The sequence below is a fragment of the Photinus pyralis genome, unplaced genomic scaffold, assembly GCF_008802855.1.
Source record: "Photinus pyralis isolate 1611_PpyrPB1 unplaced genomic scaffold, Ppyr1.3 Ppyr1.4_LG3b, whole genome shotgun sequence".
NCBI lineage: Eukaryota > Metazoa > Arthropoda > Insecta > Coleoptera > Lampyridae > Photinus > Photinus pyralis.
This window is the reverse complement of record NW_022170510.1, coordinates 11,838,408-11,848,014: the sequence shown is the minus strand read 5'-3', so window position 1 is coordinate 11,848,014 and position 9,607 is coordinate 11,838,408.

Genomic DNA, 9,607 nt, shown 5'->3' with positions numbered 1-9,607 from the left:
TTAAACAAGTTAAAAAGTAATCGTAAACGATTTACATAAAGCACATTTCCACTTGCATTCATTTCCCATTTGTAAGATGCAACTTCTGTTAAAATCGTAAAAATCCGGGCACAAATATGAAAGATAGCGTTGCACATGAGCAATCCATTTTTGACATGCTATTTCAATTTCAGTTTATAAGAAGAATTTCATTTCAATGCTTTTCTAAATAAGAAAATTGGAACTGCGCATGCGCAAACCTAAATTTTGAAACTAATGTTAGATTTTCCTTTGTTCCAAGCGCCTAAGTATCAAATTTCACTTAAATGCTTCCATAGATAAAAAGTTGGCACTGCGCATGCGCAAAATAAAATTTTGAAACTGGCGCTAGATTTTCCTTTATCCCAAGTGCCTATGTATCAAATTTCGTTTAAATTCTTCCATAAATAAAAAAGTTGGCACTGCGCATGCGCAAAACCAAATTTTGAAATTGGCGTTTTATTTTCCTTTATTCCAAGTGCCTATGTATCAAATTTAATTCAAATACTTTTATAAGTAAAAAAGTTTGCAATTCGGTTTATAAATGGTCGAGATGCGAAACGGGCACTGTGAATTTTGAATCGATTCGATTCAACTTTTGGCATTGCGTATTATATGGCTAAAGCTATGCCCATATTGAATTTCATGCAATTCAGTTCATAACTAACGGAGATGTAAAAGCGATCGAACATTTCTAAACAAAGTTATCGTTCACACGGACAGATAGATGGACAGACAGACAAAGGAACAGACGGAGAGACCAACCGGCAGGCGACAGATAGCAATGCAAAATTATAAACGATCTCTAGGATCGTTAATAAACGGCAAAAGTGTAAAATTATGAACATGTAAAAAACGGTTTTTTGTTTTTTTACAATAACTTTTTTTGTAAGCGGTACAGAAAAAATTCCTTCCTTGGTACAAGACTCGACACCATAACGAACCAAATAGCGAAAAAAGTAGAACATAGCTCTTAAGATAAAGAACTAGTAGCGTCGCAAAACGAGCGGACGGACGGACGGACAAAGTGGCCACAATAGCGCATTTTTTTTTTATTTTTGTGGAAATGCGCTAAAAAAGGGACCTTTACGAACGAAGTTCTGGTCGGACATGGCTACGACTACAGCTGCCTCTCGCATCTATAGGTTTATCTAACGTGTGGGATGGCTTGAGGGACGATGAGGAGTTAGACGACTCTAGTCAGGGAGGTAGTACAAAGAACCCGAATTTGAGGCCGATATACGCGTACACATGGTCTACCCTCCTATCGTAATCCATAATCCACAGTTACATAGTATAGCAACGGCTGTTCAATAATTGTTCTGACCAGATCGGCTGTGTTTGGCAGTCAAAAAAGAACGTAGGTTTGGTGTAACATTGCAAAAACTGTTAAAGCTTTTGACTTGTTGCATACTTTTAGAGTTTATGGATTTTTACTCTTTAATGTCACACCATACGAACTTCTCCATTGCCTTATCCTCATGATAGAAAGAGAAAACCACGTTGGCTACTGCAGCACCTATCCACCTGTTCAAGGGCCCCCCGGCATGAGCTCTTTTTCAGTGTTTGGAAACTTTCCAATTATGACGATGACGAGATCGTCCGCGTATACCTGTGTATATGCTCCGTCCTCGTTCAGAGCGCGGAGGAGCCAGGTGATTAACTAAAAAATGAATATTTAATTGGAAAGAGAGAGAAGTTTGAGATTGACTACAGAAGGATTTCCTTTCATCAGGATAAAATACTCCAAATGAAAATGTACTCCTGCTCTTATATTAACATAAAAAACGTGTTGAACCTTAGATGACTAGTTTAATTACTTAATTCTTGCTTCATGTAGTACTCCTCAAGATTACAAAAAATGGCAATTAATTCTCAACGGTAACATAACGTATAATAGAAAAAGAAAACCAATTATTGCCGTACTGTCACAATGAGCTCATTTACATTAATTCCTATGAAATTTCGAGTAAATTGCCGTACTACAATCACCTGCCCAAAGCGGAGATACAGCATTATTTGTGTAAATTGCTCTACATGACAATCCACTTTGCGTTAATATACTCTTTACGTTTTTATAAAATGCGAAATTAATAAAATGCTTGCTTACTTCATTTTCGAAAAATTCTAATTAAAATCAAGTGTAACGTAAACGTACCATGATTACCAACGTTTATTAACTGTCTTGTTTAATTTGCGTAGAGGAATTTCATTAAAACAAAGAGAGTACGTCAATTTGAATTTTTTTTCAAAAACGATATGGAAAATTGTATATAACCGCAGGGAAATAATGAACACGGATTAATCCATTAATTTTCAATTATCCCACAAATAATATGCAAATTAATGCCATGTTGAAATTAATCACCTATTTACCACATTCAAATTGAAATCGAAACTGTAGGTATCTCGTTTTTCATGAAAATACGTAAAAAAATCATTCCATTGCAATGCTTGAATTTTTTGATTGCATTATAGTTACAATACAACGATATAACTATTATAAGGTACACAGCTTGCTAACCGTTTGTGGAAGGTGCAATTCTGTAAGCATGGACGGTCAGATTTTAGCAATGTGCCCCATTTCGTATGCTGGAGACGCAAATCTTAACATTATGCTAATGACCGAATTACATTAACTACCTGCCTGATCACAAATTCCTTTTATCCATAATAAATTGCTTTAGCTCGTCTCATTTTTAGTGGCGTCGTTTAATGAAAATAAGTTGAAATGTGGTAATTTAGCTTTATGTATCTACCGTTGAGTGTAGGTTACGTACACCAACTCTATAACGCACATTTTCGAATCCCTCACGTTTTTTTCCTAAACCCTTGCAATTTCACATCATTAACTACCATTACATAATTCTTAACTAAGCGTGTGGAAAGATTTCCGATTTCATAGACTGTGTATTCGGTTTTTTATTACTAGATATAGTATTCGCAACCCTTTTACGGTACAGTTAACTACTTTATGTGAAGGTTCTTATACAATTTCAGGGGTTCAGGATTTTATTTTCTATTTGGAACGAAAGATAACAATCACGTTCCACGGAATGCACAATATTTCTATATTTACAAGATGCACGTTGAATACACTCATCACTTTTTATAACGCTGACGTCGTAGACTAGTCAAAGCCGCAATAGTCCACTACAAAAAGGTCTACGATGGTGGCACATCAAAACAAGGATTTGAAAACAAAGGAAACCTCGTTTATATGTTACTTTCAGTTGTAATTTGTGTAGCCGCACTTGCCTCTATTCTTCCATCCTCTAACCGATATTTACAAGAATAACTGTTCCCTTTGGCGTTTTCGTATCAAGTATATCGTCTATCACGAGACTTGGACTTACAGAATCAGACAAATGCATATATGAAATGCACAAGGGTTTCGCCAGATTTAAAAGATTCTCAGAATGGAAAGCTATCCCCAATTATCTCGCTTTTCATCGTATCGCTACTTAATTCGGATTGGTGCAATATAACAATTTTAAGGGACAACGAAGGGTTTAATTTTCTCGTATTTTTTGGATTGACAGACACCTTTTTGGTAATTCTTAATTGGGGTTTCTTTTATTTGAGCTCTGACGACCAACGACCAATTAATTTTTTGTTAACTGCAATGAATTCTCTTCGACACCGACGATTTACATCCTTTTGATTACTTGACCCTTTTAGTTCTTTTAATACTTTTGAACCTTTTGAACCTTTTACCCTTTTGGTAGTTTTGATCGTTTTGAACCTTTTGATCGTTTTGATTCTTTTGATCTATTTGACCCTTTGGACATATTTGACCCTTTTGACTCTTTTGGTCCTTTTGACCCTTTTGATCCTGTTGATTCTTTTAATCCTTTTCACCCTTTTGATCCTTGAAATGTGCATGGTAATGGCGATTAAGAGGAAGAGAAAAGAATTGCAGATATCGCGTATACTTTGCACCCATTTATGTTTTCCATTTTAGGTACCACACAAATCCAAAATTTTCGGCGATTAATGGAATCTATAGAGTATCTTGTAATTTAAGTATACACACAAATTAGGGATGTAACTATAACGGGAGCATGCTTTGCAGTTTATATTTTTCAAATTTTATATATGGGGAGGATGCTTATGTACCACTTCATTGGGATGGTAGGCGCGAGTCAGTTTCTTAGCGATAAACATACGCGTTAGAACACGTTGTGTTTACCGAGATAGCAGTGATGCCGTGAGCTTGTCACGGATTTTCTTGTCGGCGAGCGGATCAACAGTTAGTGTTGCCTTTAAAATGAAGGTACACATAAATATGTCATAAACCGTAACATATTCGTATTGTTTCAGTAAACTTACTTGCTGTTTACAATACGTAATGTGTTACGTTAATTTATAGGAAGAAGTGTAGTGTAAGGGACATCTATCTGAAAAAAGACTATACTTCACACAGTAAATTGTGATTTGTAAACATAGCCTATTAATAATATGGCGCCACAATATGGATACGGATAATGTGTCTAATAAATCTATTATTATTATTATTTTTACGAATCGCTAAAGAAAGTGTTTGCGAACGCAAAGGAAGCGTCGTTGGTGGGTTAGACCTATTAATCAAAATAGAGAGAAAAAAGAAGGATTTCGCGGCATCTGGGGTAGCGTCGAGTTTTTTAACGGATGCCCGCGCCCTGGCGAGACGTGTTGTGGGACAAAGACATTATTTGAATATGCGAACAGTAGAACTACTTTTATTCGAGGTGTGTACCTACAAAATTTCATTTTTCTCCAACCACCTGAATAAGACGCTATTTTGTTATACTTTTTGGTACAAAAAATGGGCGATTTGGGGAGTCATCAGTATCACCATGGTAACTGTCCAAAAAGTAGGTACTTTTCAGACTAGTCCGAAAAGTAATTTGACTTTGAAGACGAATGTTAACCAATCAAAACATTACAAATAGTTGTCATTGACCTGTCATTCGGAACATGACTTTAGATGTCATTTTAACAAAAACCGTAAACATGTCTATTTTTATATTAATCAGCACTTACACACCAACTTTCAACAAGATCGAAGTAAATGTCAACTTCCTATAGGAAGCGCTGTGAAGACTTGTTTAGACGTGCAAGATTTTATTGCAGGAATGACTTGCCGGAAAGTTTTCGACTTGCTGGGCTGAGCTCTTCTATCACCGTTTACATTATGAGAGTTATTGGGAAGTGCTCTCCGACACAAATTTGTAATAGTTTTACTATCCCGTGTAAATTACGCTTTAGTGCGTGAAAGAAATAACTACCTACAAAATGTCGTTTTACATTAAAACATTTACAGATTTACAAATGCAATTGAAAATTACAGCTTCGGTAACATATGTTCGCAGTTAACATGTAGGAGTAGCAGTTCAAATTAAACTTTTTGAATCAAAGTGAGCATTCCTTCAAACATGAAAAACTAAGACTTCACAGTACATACGAAAAGTAACTTAGCAATTCGATTCATGTACGATTAACTAATATGGGCACGGTGCTTATATCCACATGCTTTGATTGTGAAGAAAATATGTTTCTCGGTAAACAGTTTCGCACCTTCAAGTAAGAGTAAAGGTCGATTCTCACTTTCGTGCAAGGCACGTACTCGGCACAGGCAAGGCACCGACTCTGCAAAATATCTATATTATTGAATCTTATGAATTTTTTGGGGTGTAATTCACACTATGCGAGCAACGACTCGGCAAGCTACGGCCTTTGCACGCGGTGTTCTTCTGAAACAATATTTGCCGGGCATGTACCGTGCCACGTTCCGACAAGTATGAATACAATCTGTGCAGGTCACCGACTTTAGTTCAGTTTTCATAGTACAAGAAAGGTTGAAGGGTCAGCAAAGGAACACTTTTTCAGCGGAACAAGATGAGATGCTGATTGAATGTGTCCGAAAGAATGATTTCGGTCATAAAAGATACTTCTTATGCATTTTATATACACAAAAACGTATTTTTATTTTCCTGCAATATGTACTTTCTTGTTCTTAATCATCTAATATTAGACCTATTTTAATTAACGTGGAAGTTTCGAACATTTCCACAGTTGAAACTCACGTAGAAACTGCTTACCTGCGGCAAGCGTGTCGCAGTGTGAATTGAACTCAAAAAACTTTGCCCGTGCCGAGTATGTGCCGTGCCGTTGCCGGGCCGGTTCTTTGCACGAAAGTGAGAATCGGCCTTTGAACTCAAAAAACTTTGCCCGTGCCGAGTATGTGCCGTGCCGTTGCCGGGCCGGTTCTTTGCACGAAAGTGAGAATCGGCCTTAAAGGTCGATTCTCACTTTCGTGCAAGGCACGTACTCGGCACAGGCAAGGCACCGACTCGGCAAAATATCTATATTATTGAATCTTATGAATTTTTTGGGGTGTAATTCACACTATGCGAGCAAAGACTCGGCAAGCTACGGCCTTTGCACGCGGCATTCTTCCGAAACAATATTTGCCGGGCATGTACCGTGCACGTTCCGACAAGTGTGAATACAATCTGTGCAGGTCACCGACTTTAGTTCCGTTTTCATAGTACAAGAAACGTTGAAGGGTCAGCAAAGGAACACTTTTTCAGCGGAACAAGATGAGATGCTGATTGAATGTGTCCGAGAAAATGATTTCGGTCATAAAAGATACTTCTTATGCATTTTATGTACACAAAAACGTATTTTTCTTTTTCTGCAATATGTACTTTCTTGTTCTTCATCATCTAATATTAGACCAATTTTAATTAACGTGGAAGTTTCGAACATTTTCACAGCAGAAACTCACGTAGAAACTGCTTACCTGCGGCAAGCTTGTCGCAGTGTGAATTGAACTCAAAAAACTTTGCCCGTGCCGAGTATGTGCCGTGCAGTTGCCGAGCCGGTTCTTTGCACGAAAGTGAGAATCGGCCTTAAGGAGATGTTCAGCATCCTAGACCTAATTCAACAACAAAAAACGGATTGCGCATGCGCACAAGAATTTTTTTGGTTCGTGTTTAGTTTTACTTTTATTCCAGGTGCCTACATTCAACATTTCATGTAATTCGGTTCATAACTAACGGAGATATCAAAAGGGCCTTCCTTATTTTTTGCCGACATTTCCAATTCACTAACCTCGATCTACAAATTTGATAAAGAATCCATTTGCAAAATTTCATCGTAATCGGTGCATCCGGTCTCTTCTAAATCGATGGACATGAAGCCATCGAGCGAGCGAGCGTTCGAGCGATGGACGATTAGGAGAAAGCGTAACCGTTTCGTTTAAAACTCGACGCTAAAAATGCATGATGAAGAGTGGTCCTTTTCATATGCTAGAATGAAACGTCATTTGTATGAAACATGGATGTCCCCTTAGATTAATTAAAAATTCCACATATACGTTTTCCATTTTGTAAATACCTTATCAATACCTTAAAGAAGGTAGTCGGTAAATTAAATACCTACTATGAAAACCACAGACCGTCAATGTAAACAAAAACAAATGCTTTTTACCCAAAATCGTCCTGAAACCTTCATTTTCATGCCTACTTTCTGTGAGGAAATTTGAGTTTCCATGACAGAGGCAGAGCAGACTACGTTTCCTGCCGCTTGTCACTTTACTGGCCGTACCTGTCACTTTACCGGCCGCATCGTCACTTTACCGGTCGCATTTTTGACATTTCTAATGTCTAAAATGGCCCCTGTCATCACTGAGAGATTGACATTAACCAAAAGTGTTATATACAAATTTAAATGTTATATTAAAATACGATTACTTGACTCGGAAATTAAAGTACTCGGACCCAAAGCGCCTCGCATTTCAATATTTTCTCGCCAGTAATGTGTCATTTTCCTGTCTTTTATGTAATTGCGGCAACCCACCAGTGCAACCAACATTAATTATTTATTTTTACTAACAACTTACCGTAAAGATATTGTGAATACCCGCAAGACTTACATATCACTTATATTTAAAATTACGTTCATTATAAACACTCAGTGGCGGATTTACATATAGGCACACTAGGCACGTGCCTAGGGGCGGCAGCTTTAGGGGGCGGCATTTTTTGCACTATACCTACTTATTTTAGGTAACATTTTAAGTTTTAAAATAAGTCCCCTAACAAATTATAAATGACAAAAATGTTTAATTAAAATTATTGGAATTGGTAGATAGTTCTTTTCATACTTATTACTTTTAAAAATTTCATCTTATAATTTGATTTTTATTTTAAAATTTATTGCAATTTATAAAGATTATTTTGCGGCGCATATCTTTCGGTGTGTCTAGGGGCGCAAAAAGTTTAAATCCGCCACTGTAAACACTTCCGTATGTTTCTATACAATTCATCTTTGCTAAATTCAAGTTTTATGTATTTCTTACGTATACGTTCATTGTAAACAAGCACTTACCATATTTTTTTTTTTTTTTTATTTAAGCTTTTCAAGGCTTGTAGGAGCCTTATATCAGCTATCCTTTATTAAAGATAAACTACATATACATAGAATAATATTTACATATTATTTCCTTAGAAGATATATAACTAAATTGGTCGACCGATCGCATCTAAGAATTTAACAATGTGTTCACAAGCAGTAGAGTTGGGATAAAACAATAGGTAGTCTACGTGTAGCGGTAATAACGTCTTTCCTCTGCAAATATTCTTAATTAAATTTAATCTTTGATCGTTGTACATATCACATTGCCATAAAACATGATTTAGGTCCTCATTATAATCACCGCACGCAGCACATATTGGATCATCTACGATATTGACCCTGAACAAAGAGGTAGCGAGATTGTAGTGATCCGCTCTGCATCTAATTATTGATACTGTAATATTACGATTTACTCTAGATTTGTGGAACCAAGTTTTAGGCGAGTCATTGTAAAAAAGTTTGAAATATTTGAAACCTTTATAGATGGATTGTTCTAAGCAGTAATCATTAGTATTAATATATGAAGTTTTTTTAATTTTCTGCGAAAAATCGGTGAAAGGAATTATAAAGTTAGGAGTAGGGGTTTTACTTGTGTAAGATTTTGCTAATTCATCGACAGCCTCATTTCCCAATATGCCAATATGAGATGGACACCATACGAAGACTATATTCTTGCTTGGATTTTTTGCCATAATTTTGTTATATTCGTATTTTATTTTGAGAATATAAAAATTTAAATTTATACTAACTTTGGCTGATCCTAGACATTGGAGCGCACTTAGAGAGTCAGATACTATCGCGAAATTGGCAACTTGACTATTTCTAACTGATTCTAAAGCTTTTCCAATGGCAAAACATTCTGCAGTAAAAATTGACGTATCTTTTGGTAGGGTTTGACCAGATTTCTTATTTGTATTGACATAAAAGCAAGCAGAACCTACATGACTGCTTTGGTCATTTGTTTTACTGCCATCTGTGAACACTACGTGGGAGTTGTTTTCCCTGAGAAACGCATTTAAGATTGTATTTGGATCTTTAGCTATTTTCATGTGCTTGCCTAGGTCGTAATTAACATTTAGGCTTGTTTTAAGGACATTGTAATCAAAACAATAAATGTTATAGTTCTTGTGCGCTTTTATATTAAGATCAGTAACATCCAGTATGCACTGTTTTAAGAGATTAGGTT